The 20,670-nt window shown below is 39.6% G+C and overlaps 1 non-coding gene across 1 annotated transcript; it reads right to left on the minus strand.

The window, feature by feature from the left end:
• Nucleotides 1-13,120: 13,120 nt before the first annotated feature.
• Nucleotides 13,121-13,227, minus strand: LOC112085672. The gene has a single exon (XR_002898972.1). It is a non-coding gene; the product is annotated as a small nucleolar RNA R71 (small nucleolar RNA).
• Between the last annotated feature and the right edge of the window lie 7,443 nt (nucleotides 13,228-20,670).

The following is a 20,670-nucleotide window of genomic DNA, read 5'->3' on the forward strand; positions in this document are numbered from 1 at the left end:
GCTCATGTCCACTCTCAAGAAATTATTTATGTAAATTCAGTTCCACCGGTTCGGTTGGCCGAACCGTTCTAGGTAGTTTAAGCTAAAAAAAAAAATACTTTTCCAAGCTTGGATCTTGTTTTGTTTTAGGACAAACAAAGTTTAAGTCTGGGAGAGTTGAGAACACCATATTTGCACTCATTTTCATTAGTGTTTTCTTATGCTATTTCAAATGTTTTAACTACTTTGAAGTGCTTTTATCACGGTTTTCCCATATCTGTAGTTTCAAGACTCTTTTCAGGTTACTTAGGAAAAAACAATGCAAATTGGAAAAAAATCCACTTTTGGCCAATTTCGGACCGTCATAAGTATCACATCTGATGAGACCTTATCACCGTCTGATAAAGCTCAAATTTGGACACAAGATAGAGGAGACAACCATCTTTCTAATACCACTGGATTGGACGCAATCAACAGTTCGATCATAAGTTATCCCCAATTTACTGAGAAATGTTCTGCAGTCTCGTGAAAGAAGCAAAAGAAGGAATGAAGTTTGGACATCATAAGCAACCCACAGCGGTTCCCCAGACTTAAACCTTTGTTTTTCCTCAAAAAAAAAACAAAAGATCTAACTCTAGAAAAGAGGTTTGAAAATCGCAGGAACAATCAAAATACAAGCATAACTAGTCCATTGATCCATCATGAAAAAGTTTATACACTTAGACCTATCTTACAGTCAACTAGCTCTTAACATCCATTTAAAAGTTCCAGAGATTTTCATCAAAAGGAATTTAGCAAGGCAATTAAGGCTAGGTATTCAAAATGGCTTTTTAGGGGTGAGGTTCTTAGTGTTTAGGGTTAATTTTTTCTAGAGAGACAGAATATTATGCAAAACAGCAAGAGATGATGGAGCTGTTGAATGTCCACAGTTTCCAGTCACATTCCTCTTGCCCTAAGATTTTTGACCTCCTTTCTTTAGGTTCTCCTAATGACTCCCGAGACTTATATTTTTGTCTAGCACTACAAGAAAACAGTCATTTTCCAACGGTTTGTTATGACGGTTTAAAACTCATCGCAAATAACCAACAGTTTTACGACGACTTTACGATGAAAAAACAAAACTTCGTAAAACCGTCGTAAAAAAAGGTCATCGTAAATTCGACGTAAACTTTACAACGCTTTACGACGATTATACATCGATAAAAGAGAGATTTGATTTTTCATGCAAATTTGTCGTAAAATCGATGTAACCTTATGACAAATTTATGACGACCATATTCTGATGTATAATTACGACGATATTACGTCAAATGCGAAGATAGGTGAAGAACATTTTAAACATGTTCACCTACCTAATGTCGTTAAAATATTTTATTGCATAATCGATGTAAAATCGTCGTAATTTTGAGGTTTGGTTGTAAAAAAGATGTAAAAACCGTCGTAATGTCCAAAATTATGTTATAAATACGTCTTCATTTCTTTTTTCATTCACAACATCATCATCATTAAACCTTATTATAATGTTTTTTTTAGTTTAGAGACTGTGTTTAAATACCTGATATATTGGGCTGTTCATTGCTGGAAACCCGAATTAGTTTCTTTAAAAAAAGAAATAATAATAGAAAAATGTTTGTCCATTCACGCGGCTACACGTGGCACAAGAGACCGTCTCTTATTGTTCCCAAATAAGAGACGTCTCTAAAACTTTTGGTCTGGAATCGAATATATATATATATTATCCTAGTTTAAGAAACTGCTAAAAGATCCGGATAAAGATGGTCTAAGCAATAGAGAGAGAGAGAGAGAGAGAGTTTTTTTGAGTTTTTTTCGAGATGTTTATATACGAGCTAAGAAGCTGGATATATATGCGTAAAGATTCAGAAGGGGCTTTGACAGAAGAATTCAAGAACGAGTTAGAAATATTCATGTATCAGGCCACAAATATGGGGAGAACGAAAGAAAGCGGGAAGATGTTTTGTCCTTGTTTGAAATGCAAGAATACAAGTTATACTCTAACCAAAACCTTGTGGACGCATTTATTAAATAGAGGGTTTATGCCGCAGTATTTTGTTTGGTATCAACATGGAGAATGATATGACAGTTATACTCATGGGAATGCTGGTAGTAGTAGTAATTATCAAAGTCCTGTTGATTTTGATGAATCAAATTATTATCAGCCTAATCAGTATCAATCTGATCAAGGTCTAGATCATGATAGGATGCATGAGATGGTTACTGATACATTTTATGAAATGTATACTGGTAATGCTCTTGAGGAACCCAATGTAGATGCTAAACGATTTTATGATTTGTTAGACAATACTAATCAGCCAATCTACGAAGGATGTAGAGAAGGTCTGTCTAAATTATCGTTGGCAGCTAGGATGATGTTAATTAAAACAGATCATAACCTGGCTGAGGTTTGCATGGATGATTGGGCTGATCTTATGAAAGAGTATCTACTGGAGGATAACTTGGCAGCGACAACATACTATGAAATACAGAAGTTGATTTTTAGTCTTGGTCAACCTTCTGAGATGATATATGTATGATTTTCTGGAAATATGAAGAATGTCGATTTTGCCAAAAACCAAGATACAGACCGCAAATTGGTGGGCGTAAAAAGATACCGTACCAACGTATGTGGTATCTCCCTATAACTGATAGGTTGAAACGGCTTTATCAATCTGAAAGGACAGCTGCATCGATGAGATGACATGCAGAACATACCCAAGTAGATTGAGAAGTTGCTCATACATCAGATGCAAAGGCATGGAAACACTTATATACGGTATACCCAGATTTTGCTAAGTTTAAACAGAATGTCTATCTTGGTCTGTGCACTGATGGTTTTAATCCATTTGGTATGTCTGGTACACAAAATTCATAATGACCAGTAATCCTGACCCGTTATAACCTTCCTCCTGATATGTGCAAGCAAAGGAAAATTCTTTTCCTTCATATTTTGGTTCCAGGTCCCAATCATCCAAAGCGAGCTCTCGATGTATTTATGCAGCCACTCATACATGAGTTGAATCAGTTATGATATACTGGTGTTCGAACATATGACTGTTCAACGGGGAAAATTTATATTATGCGGGACGTGCTTATGTGGACAATAAGCGATTTTCCCGGTTATGGTATGCTATGAGGATGGACTACACATGGGAGGTTATCTTGTCCTTATTGTTGATCTAACTGATGCGTTTCAGCTAAAACATGGTAGAAAAATCTGTTGGTTTGATTGTCACCGCAGGTTTTTACCGGATAACCATCCATATTAGGAAGAACAAAAGTGTATGTGTCCCTCCACCCGTATATTTAGCAGGAGCAAATATTGAAGCGCAAATCGAGCATTTGGGGGTGGGGGGGGGAAGAGGAAACAGTAACGCGTGGTGGAAACTGGCACACTCCTGCATATATGCCTGAAGGTTATGGAGTTCATCATAATTGGCAGAAGAAAAGTATTTTTTGGCACCTACCGTATTGGAAAGATCATCTGCTTAGACACAATTTTGATGTCATGCACTTTGAAATTTTTTTTTCGATAACATCATGCATACAGTTATGAACGTGACGGGAAGAACAAAAGATTTTTTTGAATGGAACACCTTTCTATTCATCTCCCTCATGAAGCAGAGCTCGGTGGAGCGGTTCAGTACAAGTGAATGTATCCGTTCGAGCATTTCATGAAGCATCTTAAGGGTAAAACCAAAAACCTAGCTAAAGTGGAAGGTTCAATTGTGGCGGGAAGCTTAACGAAAAAGACTTCGCACTTCACTTCGTACTATTTTGCACCAAAAGTACGAACACGCAAAAAAGCTACTCGTCGATATGATAATGGAGGAGTTGGCCAAGCATATGCAGTTGAGGGTGTACCTGGCATATTCTTTCCGATCGGACGTCTTAGTGGAAAAGTGAAGGAAGTTTGGTGGACCAATGAAAAATATTATCATAGTGCACATACGTACATCCTGCTAAACTGCAAAGAGTTGTCGTCGTACGAGAGGTATATTTATATATATATATACATACACATATATATATATATATATAGAAGTCGGTGTTAATTATTTGTTTTTTTTAACATTATATATACATATTTTTGTAGCACATTCGTTGACGAGGTTAAAGAATGTATCTCTGGGGTTTCTGAAACTGAAATCAACACTATGCACAGTGGTTAAAAGCGCAAGTACGTATAATATATATATATATATATATATTTGTTACAGGATATGCATATTTGCAAAATTAAGAAAGCAAGTTTTGTTGTGATTAGGTGGACCCGAATGATCCGGATGAATATCCAACATGGTTCCATGAGTTACTCCTAGGTCTGATGGTGTGACTTGATGTGGTTGTGTCGAGGGTTGTCAAGTTTTACCCTAATTGAAATCAATAGCCGCAAGTGCTCAGCTGATCAATTGTAATACTTAGGGATCGAATCCACAGGGAAGGAGGATCTTTTCCTGCAAAAAGCCTTTGAAATAAGTATTAAGTAAGGAAGTCTAGAACCAAAACGGTTTTGTGGGGGTTTGGTAGTGTGTTTAAAATGTAAAAACAAAATATTAAAAGAGAATACGAGAATTAAATGACGTAATAACTAAACTTAATGAAAATAACTAAAAATGATAAAAACGGATATTCTAATGCTTAAATGAAAATGAACTAAAAAGGAAAGACAATATTGAACTAAAGCTTTAAATAAAAACGGTGTAAATCAATGGGAAAGAAGGCGTTGGGGTTCAGGAAAGTTTTCTCAGGGGTACGAACGATTCAAAACATTCCTAGAGATTAAATTTGATAAGATCTTAGCTTAAACTTTTCGAACTGGAGTCACGGACGTATGAATACGCCACTGTCGTGATCATAGACAACTATCTCTCTCAACCTTGACCAGTAGGTTTCCACTCTGGCCCTGGAAGAGAAGAGATGCATTATGTTTAAGACTCGTTCTAATTCACAAATCGCCCATAGGTAGGTTTCCACTCCTATGTTTGTTTTACCCTCCCAAACTAGATCTGATACCTGATGAACCCTTTCGTGTCACCAAGCATCTGGATCAGATTGTAGTTCATGACGCTACTCTCATGCAGTAAAAACGAATTCAGAAGAAAAAGTTCTAAGATTCGGCTCAAAAGCTCATGGAATCCTCATCGAACATATAAATCCCCATAGAAAATCCCTTAATCCCAACAATAAAACTACTCAGACATAATGAACGAAATCAAAGACATAGTATTAAGAAGTAGAATAGAAACCGAAATTGAAAAAGAAAGAACAAGGGTTCAAGAGAACAAATCTCTCTCTCCCTAAAAGCTAAAGCAAAAACAATACAAATATGAAGAAATTATTTCGGTGGCTCTCGGTTACACGATTTAGGGTTCCTAAGACATGTATTTATAGTGCTCAAGACTTCTCTGGACGTCACTTAGGGTTTCTCCAAGTGTGGGCTTCAGAAATGGGCTTTTTGGGCTCGGAGGTTGATGGCCGCGGTCGGGAGTGCTCTGACCGTGGGGAATGAGTGGTTTTCCGCGGTCGGGATGCTCCTGACCGCGGGAAATTGCTTGTTGGTCGCGGGTGGAAGTGCTTGCCGGCTGGTTTACGGGACATCTTGCTCTTCGCGTATCTTTTGATTGAACCGTTGGATTGCCAAGCTGTAAAGTGCACTGGAAATCTGATACTTCCATCTTTAAGGTCTCCAAATTTGAGCTGGATTAGACGGTGAGAAGGCCTTCAATCAGGGGTGAACTTCTGACGGTTTGACTCTGAGCTGAAATATGGTTTTCTATCCATTTTGTTAAGCTTTTCCCTAAGTTACCTGAAAAGAGTCTTGGAACTACAAATACTAGGAAAACGTGATAAAAGTACTTAAAATCAATTAAAAACATAGAAAAAGTATTTCAAAACGATCCATAAAAGTGGTCAAAATACTGTGTTATCAAGGTCCGATGGCAAAAATAACGACAGCCTCCATGTATTTCACTCGGGGCTATGTTTTTCAAACATACAGTCACGGTACAAAGCGGACAACAACTAAGGTGTTGATTAGTTCACCCGCTATCATCCGCAAACACAACGTTTACGGTTGGTAGCGGTTAGTGACGTTTCATAACAATCAAAGAAATCACTGCAAACTGCTCTATATTGTTTTATACCGCTGAAATCTAAAAGCTGTTTTCTGCTAGCGTTTGCGGTTGCGGGTGGTAGCGGTTATGTAGAAAAAAATGTACGTTTAAAAAAAAAGAAAAACACGTTAAATACAATTAATTACAAAATTGGGTTGTCATAATTCTTTTCTTCTGTTCTTCAGAAAGTTACATAGTCAAATGAGATGATATGTGCATTATTTCAACAGATCATTGTGGAAAATAAACTGAAAATAAAGAACTTAGATTTTTGAGTGTACTCCAGAAAGAACGTATTTTGAAAAATATTACTGAGCAATTTGAAGTTGATTTGAGTTGGAGTCATGCAAAAAAATCGATTAGATCAATTGAAGAAATTTTACACCATGCATAAGACGAATCCAGAAGATCTATGAATTGGAGCAAAATTTTCCAGTTTATTACATTACTAGACACAATTTTGGGTGATGTTTCCAACAATTGAAATAAAACATTATAAAATTTATTAATTTTTAAATAATTATTTAGTATTTATTTGTAATTTTTATTATTAATTATTTTGAATTAGTGATTTTGATATTTAACATAATAATATAGTTTTTTATGTTTTTTTGTAATTATATATGATGTTTATTTTAGTAATTTTATGTTTAACTGCTAAAACATCCACTGGTTTACCAGTAAAAAATGTCCCGTAAACGGATCGCTTTAAAAAGTTTAACCAATCGTACATACCGCTTAATAACGTTTAAAACCGCAATCGCCCATTCTGCAAACTCCCACACTCGCAACCGTAACCGCTGCGTTTAAACCAATCACGCCCTAACTATGGAGTTTGTGTAAGGGGTGAAATATATTTTTATGGAGTTCTGTAAGAAATAATTGAAGTGGAGTATCTTAGATTGTTAAGGCTGACAACTGTTATCTTCAAAGTTGACTGGTTTGATCTAACTGTTGGAAGAGGGGTACGATGAAACAAATTTGGAGTTATTAACGTGAACAAATCACGACGGTACAACAGGTTTGAGCCATTTATATTAGCTTCTCAAGCGGAACAGGTCACATTTCTGCCATACCCCCGAGTTTGAGCAATATAAATCTCATGGTTAGCAGTAATTAAAGTGGCTCCGACGGGCAAGATTTTAGGGATTGAGGATGTTCCACTGCAACAGGACACTTGCGTAGATCTGACTGAACCAGATATCGATGAGGAGATTTTCTTAATTGACCCTCAGAACAGACAAGTTGAAGATCTCCCCGATGATACAGAAGAAGAAGGTGAATCTGATGAATTTGATGAAACCGAGGACGATGATGAAGATTTGGCGGAAGACGAAGCTGATGGTGATGAAGAACATCGAGAGGATGAATATGATTGATTTTCATGCATGGTTTTCATATATGTTTGTTGTTATTTTTATAATAAAGTAATTTGTAATTGTATTTGTTTGAATTTTTTTTTAACAATTTAAACCATTACGACGATTTTTTTAAACCCTAAACCCTTAGTGAAATCTTGTACCTTGATTGAATAGTGTATGCGTCTTACGACGACTTTACGACGAGTAGTCGTAAATTCATCGTACTTTTACGACGATTTTACGATGAACTGTAAAAAATGCCGTACAATCATCGTAAAGGTTAAATCTCAAATTTTGAATCCTTTATATCTGATTAGTTATTAACTATTTCACAAATGTTTTTGATAGGTTATCTTATTTTATATGAAAAATATTCATTCTGATAAAAATCAGAAATTTGATAAATTCATACATATTTATAAGTTCATGCATGTTTTTGTAAATGTTAAGTAAAATGTTATATATTAGATAGGATGATTGAAATATTTGTTATCTCATTCAACAAATCAGTCATACATGTAAAGTGCTGAACTTATTCTAATATGTTAGTTTAAAATCAGATTTGCATTGTCCTTAATGCAATAATCATTTTCAAATATTTAGGGCATCGTAAAACCGTCGCACACGCGTCATAATATTACAGTTATGATGCTTGTTCATCAAATCGTCGTGAAACCGTCATAATGTTCATCACGATCATACTGCTGAGCCACCAGATTGGCTCCAGATCTGAGGTACAAGAGTATAAATGTCTGCGTATTACGACAATTTGATGAACAAGCATCGTAAAATCATCGTAATGCTCATACGCTGTGAGCATGCCACGTGTCTTGTCATTTGGTACGTTTGTTTTACAACTAAATTGTCGTATTACGACGATTTTACGACGATCACAAAATCTATATAAGGGACACGAGTTTTCCTTCCTTCTTCGTTCATTTCTCAAATCTCTCTCTCTCTCTCTCTCTCTCTCTCTCTCTCTCTCTTTTCTAGCTCTCCCTTCCTCTCTTCCCTCGTAAGGATTTTTGTAAGTTTTTTTTATAATTATTTTTCAGTTTAATTTATATTTCTGTTATTAATTTTATAGTTAAATAGAAATAATTAGGAGAATTAGTTAGGTTTGGAATTTAGATAGCTCCAGAATTTAGAAATAAAATAAATCTGATATATATAATTAATAATTATATTTAATTTTAATATGTAGATTATTCAGATGGCTCCCCGGAACAAGAGGTTCCACTACCGGAACATTGTTTATCCGGACAATAGCGCTCCATCCAACTCAGCTACAGAGTCCGCCATCCCGGAGTCCTCGGGAACACAACCTACGGTTTCGTAACCGGTAGTTGTCCCACCGCCTCCACCTCCTCCACCGCCTCCACCGCCACCACCACCAGCAGCACCAGCCCCAACCCTGATACAACGTCAACCGTATGCCTAATATACGGTTGAGGATCTTCTACAGCAACCGGGTTGTGAAAGTATGAAGAAACTCGATTGGGATTGAGCCCTGGGGAAGTTTTGGTACGATTTTCGATCTTTTTACAAATTTTTAATTAAGATATTTATATTTATAATAATTTAATATCTAACAAATTTTTTTTTACGACTAGATTTACGACCGACAACCAAATTTTGACACTTGGTTCAAGTGTTTTGCGGTTGGAAGATCGACGAAAACAAGGCAAAGCCGGCTCCAATGGCTGTTAGCATCTAGGAGGGTCTGGTGCACCATTGGTTGACCCTGCACAACCTGACTATTGCCGCGAAGTGTTCCGGATCCAGGTTTGTTTGTAAATTAAATTAATATGTGTTTATAATATAATATTATATTTTCAATTACAAAACAAAAAAAAATTCATTTCAGGAACGCTGTAGACGATGCAGAAATCCAAAGAACGTCTCGCACACTTCCGACCAAGTTCCTTTCGCCAGGAGACGTCTTATGATGGTAAGTTTTTAATAACAAGTTTTTTTTTCAATTAACCTGTAATTTGTCTTATTAATAATTTCGAATTGATTTTGTAGGTCGAAGAAAACGGGGAAGAACTTCCTCTGATGACGAAGGTCTTCGCCGACACCCACAAGAAGAAGAAACAGAGGCGATCTACAATGCAGCCTGTGCGAAGATCGATGAGCGGTAGACGCAGCTCTCGCAGTAGGCGCCTCTGGTATTTCCCAAAGGTAGCTCGGTCCAGTCCTCACCGACCTTGACGGTGGCAAAGATGGACAAGATCTTCAAAGAGGCAAGCTTTAATTTATTTTTCCTACTTAATCTTTAACTATAGGTTTCTACTTATGTTTTCAACATTTTTTCAGGTTGCCCCTCGGAAGAAGGACAGAGTTTAAGGGATGGGATCCATCCATGATACCCGATCACTACTGCGACTGGTCATGTCCGGACAGAGGATCCAGTGGTTATTCGCTAGGAGCTCTGATATGTTCATAATTTGCATCATTTATGTTGCATATTTCATTCCAAATCATGTTTTATTTCATGCATTTTAGGTCCTTAGGGTTTGTTTTAGAACTTAGGAGATGCATTAGGTCCCAATGAGTCTTTGCATGTTTTGAGTGTTTATCAGGTGTATTTGGAGCTATTTGGAGCTGAAAAGATGAATCCAAGAAGTGGAATGGTGATCAAGGCTTGAAAAATGGTGAAATTGGGTTTTTGGAGGTTCTCGACCATTCTCACGTACCGCGGGTGGATTTTATCGGCCAAAACGCGTACCGGCTAATGGATTTCTCGGCCAAAATCTCCGGGTGCAGACACATTTCCGAAATCGCCTGTCCGGGGAACCTTCCGGTCTGATTCAGTTGTCGGGTGCTTCATCCAGGTTGGAGAGGATTGGATCACGGTTCCAGAGCAAGTGGAATCATGGAATTCGGACGCGTGAGCAGAAAGTTAAGCTCGTCAAAAGAAACTCCTGTCTCGCTGCCGTTTTGGACCGACCCGATGAGCTCTGAAGAATGCTAAGGAAGGTGCACTTCCAGGCCGATTAAGTTTTCGGGGCCTTCATGAGAAACAGAGATATTTGAGTCCTCTTTCCAGAACGTCCGAGATCATTCCATTCTGAGCTATGAGCAGGAAGATAACGGATCCGGAATGGACACATGTCTAGTCGCCTCTCTCTGATCGTGTAAATGCATTGCGAAGATGAGCCCTCCAGGAAGCCTTCCACTTCCCAAGCACCGAAGCTTCCTTCACCAAAGTTGAAGATATATGAGTCCTCTGTCCTTTGAAACCGGAAGCACACAATTCGGACAAGTATCTTAGAAGTTACACTTCCCTAAACGTGAAGTGGTCCGAGGAGCCCTGAACGATGCGAGCTAAGTGAAAGATGGCACGGTGGAGTGCCACGGTCTACATCTGACCGTGGCAACTTTATGCAGTTCTTCGGGGTTTGACACGATCTTTATGCCATGGTCTACACTTGACCGTGGCAAGATAACATTTGGGATGCAAACGTTTGGCTCTTGACACGATCTCAATGCCACGGTCTAGGACTTGGCCGTGGCAACTTTGTACACTTTCTCGGCGTTTGACACGGTCTCCATGCCACGGCCTAGGACTTGGCCGTGGCAACCTTGCGCATACTTTCGGCGTTTGACACGGCCGTGATCACGGTTTCACATCTGACCATGGCAACCTTTTACATACATTCGGCGTTTGACACGACCACTTGCCACAGGTATTGAACCAGACTTGCTAGACCGTGGCACCATGATTCATCCAAGAACACGATATACAAGACTTTGACACGGTCACTTGCCATGGCCTGACCAAGAACATGCTGGACCGTGGCAAACTTATCTTTTACCCACCAAGGTCGGGTCAGTACCCGGTTTGTTCCGGGTTGACCCGGTTCGTCTAAGGCATCTATAAATACATTTTAGACCTAATTTGGAGAAAAATTTTGATCCCATTTGTAGTCTCTTTTCCCTTTTTGTGAAAGACCACTTATTATACCTTGCTTTTGAGTTTAAAATCGATTTAAAGAGTGTTTTCCCCTTTATCTATCATCTCCATCTCTATTTATCATCATTAATCATGTCAATCTTCTCAACTTGCAAAGGTCTAAGAGAGATTAGTATGATTAGTGAGTAGTCACCGTAATGAGGTTCTAGATGTGTAGGTTAGGGTGCCAAAGTGTTAGATTAGGAGTGCTTAGGGCTAGATTCTTTGATTCATTTCTCTAAACAGCTGTTCTCTATGCTAGATCCTTGCATATCACTTGAGATCTAGATTCTGGGAATTTTATGCACCAAAAGTGTTTGATGAAATTCCTGAAAGAGCTGTATTAGGGGTTTAAGCATTTGCTGCATGATGATGTATTGTTATTTGCTTGAATGATAATTAGAACTGTTTATTAATGCATATTGATTCATATTTCACAAATGATGATTTGGTTTGAAAATGGATTAGTATAGGGGTTAATACCTTCATGAGAGGATTAACCTAGATTAGAGTTCTTAACCATTTGAATCATGTCTCATCATTGTCATTAGCATTTCTAGTTTAGCACCAAAGCACCCTAACCAACTATCATGTCTAGAATCTCATCCCTCCATCATATCATAATCATATCACTTGTCATTGTCATTAGTCTTTAATCCTGTTTTTAAGTTTGTAGTTGTCATTAGATAATCAAAACCACTCTTGTTTGCTTGAATTATGAACCTGATCACATAGCTTAGTGTCTATCACCACATTCTTGGATTGATAAACCCCTTGTACTACAAGACAGGGGATTGATAACCTCTACAAAGAGCTTGAAAACTCTTAGTTATCAATTGGCGCCTTTGCCAAATTGTGGTTGTTTAGCATTAATCTCTGATCTATTTTTGAGATCAAGTGCTTATTTTCTTGTTTTTACTGATTACTTTCAAGTTCTGTTTGTGATTTCAGGTGTATGAACACCAGGTCTAGATCAAGAAGCTGTGGTCCACCTTTCCCTCTCAACGACAACATCAATTTTTTGGTACCAAGGAGGAGAAGGGACAGACGTGGAAGACAGATTGATCAGGCTGAGATGGCAGAACAAAGAGAGCTAACCGGTTCAGGAGCAACAGGCTCAGGGTAATGGAGCTGGTAATGGAGTTGGTCAAGGATTAAATCAGGGTAATGTTCATCAGGAACAGGTGCATCACCAACAAGCTTATGTCCACCAGGGACAAGCTCAAGCTCATCAACAGAGGCATCAGGCCAATGTACAGCAAAGACAACAGATGCACCACCAACATCAGCCCTTCCAACAACAGCAAAGAAGATTTGAGCAACCCCAAGTCTATGTTGGAGAGAATGACAGAGCCAATGCTCATCAGTATGGAGCTGGAATTCAGGCACCACCTGTGCAAAACAACAACTTTGAAGTGAAGGCGTCCTTGTTGAATATGGTCCAGAAGTCAAAGTTCCATGGATTAGCAATGGAAGATCCCTTGGAACACTTGGATCAATTCGATAAGGTGTGTGACCTGACCAAGATTAACGGAGTTTCAGAAGACAATTTCAAGCTAAGACTATTTCCATTCAGTCTTGGTGACAAAGCTCACCAATGGGAAAAGAATCTTCCAAGAGGCTCCATTCAAACCTGGGAGCAATGCAAGCAAGCTTTCCTATCTAAGTTCTTCTCTACCTCAAGAACTGCAAAACTGAGGAACCAAATCTATAGCTTCACTCAGCACAGCAATGAGAGTTTTGGTGAAGCATATGAAAGATTCAGGAGCTACACAAACCAATGCCCACACCATGGGTTTAGTGAGGCTTCCCTTCTCAGCACACTATATAGAGGAGCTCTTCCCAAGATTAGAAACCAGCTGGATACTGCTTCCAATGGGAACTTTCTGGGAAAGGAGATACATGCTGCTTTAGAGCTAGTGGAGAACTTAGCAATGAGCAATGATACTTATGGTGAAGACTATGACAGATCAAATAGATCTGAAGGTTCAAGGTCAGAACAGAGGCTCACTAGGGAAGTTAAGGAGTTAAGAAGTGAATTGGACAAGTTGAAATTCACCACTCAGAAGCCAATGCATTTTGTTGGAGAGTATGAGGAACCTTCTAAAATCTTTGAGAACATAAGTGAAGAAGGTCTCACCTAGGAGGAGCTTAACTACATTGGGAATCAGAGGTTCCAGAGATATCAGTATGGTAATGCCAATCCAAACCTTTCTTACTGAAACATCAATGTAGCTAACCCACAAGACCAAGTCTATCCCAATCCTCAAACTCCACAGAACTTTGTTCCCAAGAACAACTTTCAAGGGTCTTTTCAACCCAAGAATCAGTTTGCTCAGAATCAGGGTTTTGGTCAGCAACAGCAACCATTTCAAGGTCCTAGTTTCAGTACACAGCAGCAAAAAGCACCACCAGGGTTTGGTCCACCACAGTTCCAACAGCAGGCGCCTGTTCAACAATAGTTTCAGCCATCAACGGTTCAACAACAGCCACAGATGGGTTCAAATATGGTTATTATTCTGCAACAACTACTTCAGGGTCAACAGATCTTTGCAAGCCAGAATGCAGCCATGCAGCAGGACATCAAGGAACTGAAGCAAAACCAGGCATCAAGCTCAAGGAACCAAGGTCACTTACCTGGAAAACCAGAAACCAACCCCAAGGAATATGCTAAGGCCATTACACTGAGGAGTGGAAAGGAGTTACCTGGTATTGAGAACAACAATGTGATCATTGAGGACAATGATCAAACTGAGGGGAGGCAGCCTTAAAAGATGATCAAGTTGCTGAGAAACCAAGGACAGAAAAGAGTAAAGAGGTAGCAAAGAAACCTGAACCAGAGAAGACATATGTGCCACCACCTCCTTACCAACCCAAGCTCCCATTTCCAGGGAGATTCAAGAAGCAACTAATGGACAAGGCAAGACCTGGATTTGAGAAGGCACTCAATGAGACACCACTCACTATGCCTCTCATTGATGCATTTCTAATGATGCCAAAGATGGGGAAGTTCTTGAAGGATGCCATTCTGAACAAAACTAAAGAACTTCAAGGCATGGTGGTACTAAGTCATGAATGCAGTGCTATCATTCAGAAGAAGTCCATTCCAAGGAAGTTAAGTGATCCATGGAGTTTCACACTCCCTTGTGCCATTGGACCTCTTCTATTCTCTGGATGTCTTTGTGATCTAGGAGCATCAGTCAGCTTGATGCCATTCTCCATAGCAAAGAAGCTGGGCTTTAGAGTCTTCAAACCTGCAAGGATCTCTCTTATCCTTGCAGATAGATCAGTTAGATTGCCTGTTGTATGTTGGAAGATCTACCTGTTAAGATAGGTGGTTTTGAGGTTCCTACAGATTTTGTTGTGCTGGAAATGGATGAGGAACCAGTAGATCCTCTTATCTTGGGCAGGCCAATCTTAGCCACTGCAGGAGCCATAATTGATGTGAGAGGTGGGATAATAGAGCTTCAACTTGGGTCTGAAAAGCTCAAGTTTGATGTGAATGAGATGATGAAGAAACCCACCATTGAAGGTCAATGTTTCTATGTGGAGACAATGGATCAGTTGGCTGATGAGTTGCTTGAGGAGCTGAACACTGAGGATCCTCTTCAAGCTGCTCTAACTCGAGAACAAGGAAGCAATGGGCTCTTAGCAGAAGCAAGTGAAGGGTACAAGTTGTATTTGGACAATGCTAGAGAGCTGGGTCCTGAGACAAGGTTTTTGGAACTGGAACAAAGTGGCTCTGAGGTTTTTGCTATCAAAGGATCAGACACCAGCCAAAGCAGCTTGAACCAGGATTGGAATGAGGCTGATGCACCCCCTGTTGAGCTCAAGCCTCTACCAACAGGGCTCAGGTATGCTTTCTTGTGCTTAAACTCCACATATCCAGTAATCATCAATGATAGCCTATTAGAGGATCAAGAGAGTGCATTGCTTAGTGAGATAAGAAAGTTCAGGAGAGCCATAGGATATTCTTTGGCTGATATTAGAGGGATCTCTTCTGACATTTGCACCCATAGGATTCACCTAGAGGACCAATCTATGTCCTCTATTGAGCATCAACGACGTCTTAACCCCAACCTTAAGGAAGTGGTTAAGAAGGAGATACTAAAACTTCTTGAGGCAGGGATAATTTATCCAATCTTTGACTCAAGATGGGTGTCTCCTGTTCATATTGTGCCCAAGCAGGGTGGGATCACAGTGGTTAAAAACGAGAAGGATGAGCTGATAGCTACTAGGACTGTCACAGGACACAGAATGTGTGTAGACTATAGAAAGCTCAATGCAGCCTCTAGGAAGGACCATTTTCCTTTGCCTTTCATTGATCAGATGTTAGAGAGGTTTGCAAACCACCCCTTCTTTTGTTTTCTCGATGGGTACTCGGGGTTCTTCCAAATTCCCATAGATCCCCGAGATCAAGAGAAAACAACATTCACATGCCCTTATGGCACATTTGCATACAGGCGAATGCCTTTTGGTCTCTGTAATGCCCCTGCCACATTTCAACGTTGCATGATGCATATCTTCTCTGACATCATTGAAGAGAAGGTGGATGTGTTCATGGATGATTTTAGTGTCTATGGCTCCTCCTTCTCGGATTGTCTCTCTAATTTTTCACAGGTCTTGGAGAGATGTGAGCAGCATAACTTGGTGTTGAACTGGGAGAAATGCCACTTCATGGTGCAGGAAGGAATAGTTCCTGGGTACAAGATATCTGAGAAGGACATAGAGGTTGATAGAGCAAAGGCGGAAGTGATGGTGAATCTGCAAACTCCCACTTCAGTCAAAGTGATAAGGAGTTTCCTTGGGCATGCAGGGTTTTACAGAAGATTTATCAAAGACTTCTCAAGAATTGTCAGGCCCTTGACAAGGCTGTTGTGTAAAGAAGTTGATTTCATCTTTGATGCTGAATGTGAAGAGGCCTTCAAGATGATCAAGGATGCATTAGTCAGTGCACCAATAGTCCAGGCACCAGACTGGTCCCTTCCTTTTGAGGTTATGACTGATGTATCTGACTTTGCAGTTGGAGCAGTTCTTGGGCAAAGGAAGGACAAGAAGCTACATGTCATCTACTATGCCAGTAGAACACTTGACTCTGCACAAGAGAAGTATGCTACTACTGAGAAGGAAATGCTGGCAATAGTTTTTGCCTTTGATAAATTCAGAAGCTACCTGGTGGGATCAAAAGTCATTGTATATACTGATCATGCAGCCCTCAGGTATCTTATGACCAAGAAAGATGCCAAGCCAAGACTGTTAAGATGGGTTCTTATACTCCAAGAATTTGACATGGAAGTGCAAGATAAAAAGGGGATAGAGAATGGAGCTGCAGACCATCTCTCTAGGCTGAGGATTGATTCTGAAGTGGCTCTCAATGATAGTCTACCTGAGGAATCACTGATGGTGCTCCATTCTTACTTGGAGTTTGAAGAAGTAGAGAGCATTCAAGAGAGGAGGATGCCTTGGTTTGCAGACATTGTGAACAATCTAGCCTGTGGAGTGGAGCCACCAGAATTAGATGCTTACCACAAGAAGAAGTTCTTCAGAGAAGTCCAAAGATACCATTGGGATGAGCCCTACCTCTATGTCCTGAACAAAGATCAGCTGTATAGAAGGTGTCTTGCTGAGGAGGAGATGCAACCTGTGTTGCTAGAGTGTCATGGTTCAGCTTTTGGGGGTCACATGGGAGCATTCAAGACTGTGGCAAAGGTTATTCAGAGTGGGTTTTGGTGGCCCACAATGTTCAAAGATGCTCAGTTAGTTGTTTCAGCATGTGATGCCTGTCAGAGGCATGGAAACATATCAAAGAGGAGTGAGATGCCTCAAAACCCAATTCTAGAGGTTGAGATCTTTGATTGCTGGGGGATTGACTTCATGGGGCCCTTCATTTCATCCTATGGGAATCAGTATATACTTGTTGCTGTGGAATATATGTCCAAATGGGTTGAGGCCATTGCTTCCCCTACGAATGATTCCAAGGTTGTTGTGAAGCTGTTCAAGAGCATTATCTTCCCAAGATTTGGAGTACCCAGGGTTGTTATCTCTGTTGAAGGATCTCATTTTGTGAACAAGACTTTGGAGGGATTGCTGAGAAAGCATGGAGTGAAACACAAGGTAGCTACTCATCTTCCTCAAACTAGTGGCCAGGTTGAAGTATCTAATAGACAGATCAAGGCCATTCTTGAGAGGACTGTTAGCTCAAGCAGAAAAGATTGGAGCAAAAGGCTAGATGATGCATTGTGGGCTTATAGGACTGCCTTTAAAACTCCTATTGGGACATCACCTTTCAATCTGCTATATGGGAAGAGGTGCCACCTTCCTGTTGAGTTGGAGTACAAGGCTTTGTGGGCTGTGAAGTTGCTGAACTTTGATATCAAGACAGCTCAAGAGAAAAGGGTCATTCAACTCCATGAACTTGAAGAGATAAGGCTTGGGGCTTTTGAGAGCTCAAAGATCTATAAGGAGAAGACCAAAGCTCTGCATGAGCAAAAGATTCTGAAAAGGGAGTTCAAGGATGGTGATCTGGTGTTGCTGTTCAAATCTAGGCTTAAGTTGTTTCCAGGAAAACTTAAGTCTAGATGGTCTGGTACCTTTAAAGTTCTTGAAGTCAGGCCATATGGAGCTGTTGTCTTAGAAGGAAAGAATGGTCAAGAGTTTGTGGTAAATGGCCAAAGGATCAAGCACTATCTAGTTTGACAAAAGAAGGAGGAAGCTACATCAGTTCCCCTTCTTGATCCACCACCAGCCTGTTAAACAGGTTTCCAAAGTCAAACTTAGAGACGATGCTTTGATTGCGTTGTCACTTTCCTACAGGAGCAGCACCAGTTCGAAGCAAACACATCGGAGGATGAGTGATTGATCAGCATTTCACTGCCATCACGGTTCTATCATCATTTTTTTTTCTTTTATCTTATTTTATTCACCATCTTCTCACCAACTTTTTCACACTGGGGACAGTGTGATTTAAGTCTGGGGGAGGATGTCTATCCGTACTAATCATTTTTTTTACTTTTGCTTTCAAATTTCAAGTACTTTTTAAATTTTAATATGTAACCTATTCGACCTTAAGTATTTTTCAGGAATGTTTGACACAAAACTATGATGATTTAGACCTGCACGCTTCTACACTATGCATGATAGCTCATTTGTGGCTAGCACTAGACTAGGCGGTAACTAGAGTACTCGCACTACGAACTCCCACCAGAGGACTTCTGTTCATGGAGATTCTCTCTGACAGGATATACTAGCTCATTTTATTTGACTTTAATATTGATATCTAATTTTCTCATCATTGATTTTAGGCAGGCATCAACATACACATCTAGGACGTCTTTTACCCTCATTTTTACCACTCTTTGTCGTCCTAGATGACCAGTTCATCTTTATCTGGTACCATACCCTAAACCCAAAACCCTTGTTTTTAATCCTCATGCATTGTCTCTTTAGTTTATATCAGCAGATATGTGCAAAAATGTTGGAGAGAAGAGGAGCGACGCAGTTTTCAGTCACTCACAAGGAAGACTGAATGGAATTGGGAAGGAAGAATATCAGAAACCTCATGAAGCTTTACAAGACTGATCTTAATTGGTAATTTCGTGCTCTCTATGACTCTATATCTAAAGGTGTTCCCTCTCTTTCAAAAAAAAAAAATGAGAATGAATAAACAAAAAGAGAGGGAAACAAAAAGCCTAATGAGTCTTAGGTTGTCGAAATTTTTGGAGCAAGAAGCAACCACTATCCATTTAAGGAGCTATGGTTTTGAAAGATTTACAAAAATCTAAGTCTGGGGGAGTTAGGAGAGAACCTGAGGAAGAAGACCAGGAATCTATGGCAAGAAGAAAGTGACTGAAAACTATAGATACCAACAGCTTCACTCTCTCTTGCGGTTTTGCATAATATCTTGCATCCTCCAGATCTTCAGGTAACCCGTAAACACTTTAAGCCTTACCTCTAGAATAACCCTTTTTACACCTAGCTTAGATCACCTTGCTTATATTAGTGCCTTACCTCTAGAACAACCGAGATTTTTAATGAATGTTAAGAGCTAGTTGACTGGAAGTTAGATCTTAGTGCAATAGATTTCTGCATGACGGATTAATGGACTAGTTATGCCCGTATTGCTAGTGAGAATTCTCTAGGCTATTCCCGATTGATGCATAATGATGAATATTGGTCTAGAAGTTTGGTCTCTGAGATTTTGTTTAGTTCCTGCGTTTTCAAACCTCTCACCGAGATTGGGCCTTTGTTTTATTTGAGGACAAACAAAAGACTAAGTCTGGGGGAGTTGATAACAACGGATTTTGACAATTTTTATGGATCACTTTAATGTCTTTTACAGGTGTTTTTACTCCATTTTCAAAGGTTTTCAAATGATTTTTATGTTTTCGGATTTTAAAAGACTTTTCAGTTAATTTGGGATAAAGAAGCACAAATTGGAACAAAAAGACTCTTTTGGATAAATGCAGACCGTCAGAACTCTCATGGAGAGACGAAGACCTTCTCACCGTCTGATCACCCTCAAAATTGGACAACTTATAGAAGAATCAACCAGCTTTCAAATGCACTTGGTTTGGACACATTCCAACGGTTGGATCTCAAGATATTCCATTAGCCCCGGAGCCACTCAAAGACGGCCAGCAAGTCACGCAACCGCGGCCACCAGCCCATTCCCCGTGGTCACAAGCTTCTCGACCGTGGCCAACCACCTATTTTCCGCGGTCATGTCATACCCGACCGCGGCCGGCCAACTCTGAATTAAAGCCCATATTTCTGAAGCCCAAAGTCGTTTCTCAGCCTCAATTCCGAAACCCTAGAGACCATGGAGTATTGAAGACTATAAATACTTGTCATTTAGGTCGTTTTTAGACACCACCTTCATACTTTACAGAAACCCTTTTCCTTTAGCCGTTTTATGCGATTTTTGTAGAAGATTGTTCAAGTCTGAGTTCTTCAATAGAGAAGCTTTCTTTCATCTCTTTTCTTTACTGTTTTTTATTACTTTTATTAAAACCAATGATGATGTCGACCTCAGCCATGTATGAGTAGATCCCGAGTTGGGCTTAGGGTTCCCGAAAGGGGCTCTCATAATCGATTAAGACATCTAGGTTTATAGATCTGGGATTTTAATTTGTTTCTCTGTTTATTCTCGTTCTTATTGCATGTATGCTTGATTGATCACCTAGTATCTGATTTAGATAGTTAGTGTTGCGAAAGTTTTTATTAAGTATCAGACCTAGAATGA

This window comes from Eutrema salsugineum, unplaced genomic scaffold (genome assembly GCF_000478725.1).
Source record: "Eutrema salsugineum unplaced genomic scaffold, Eutsalg1_0 scaffold_3, whole genome shotgun sequence".
Lineage (NCBI taxonomy): Eukaryota > Viridiplantae > Streptophyta > Magnoliopsida > Brassicales > Brassicaceae > Eutrema > Eutrema salsugineum.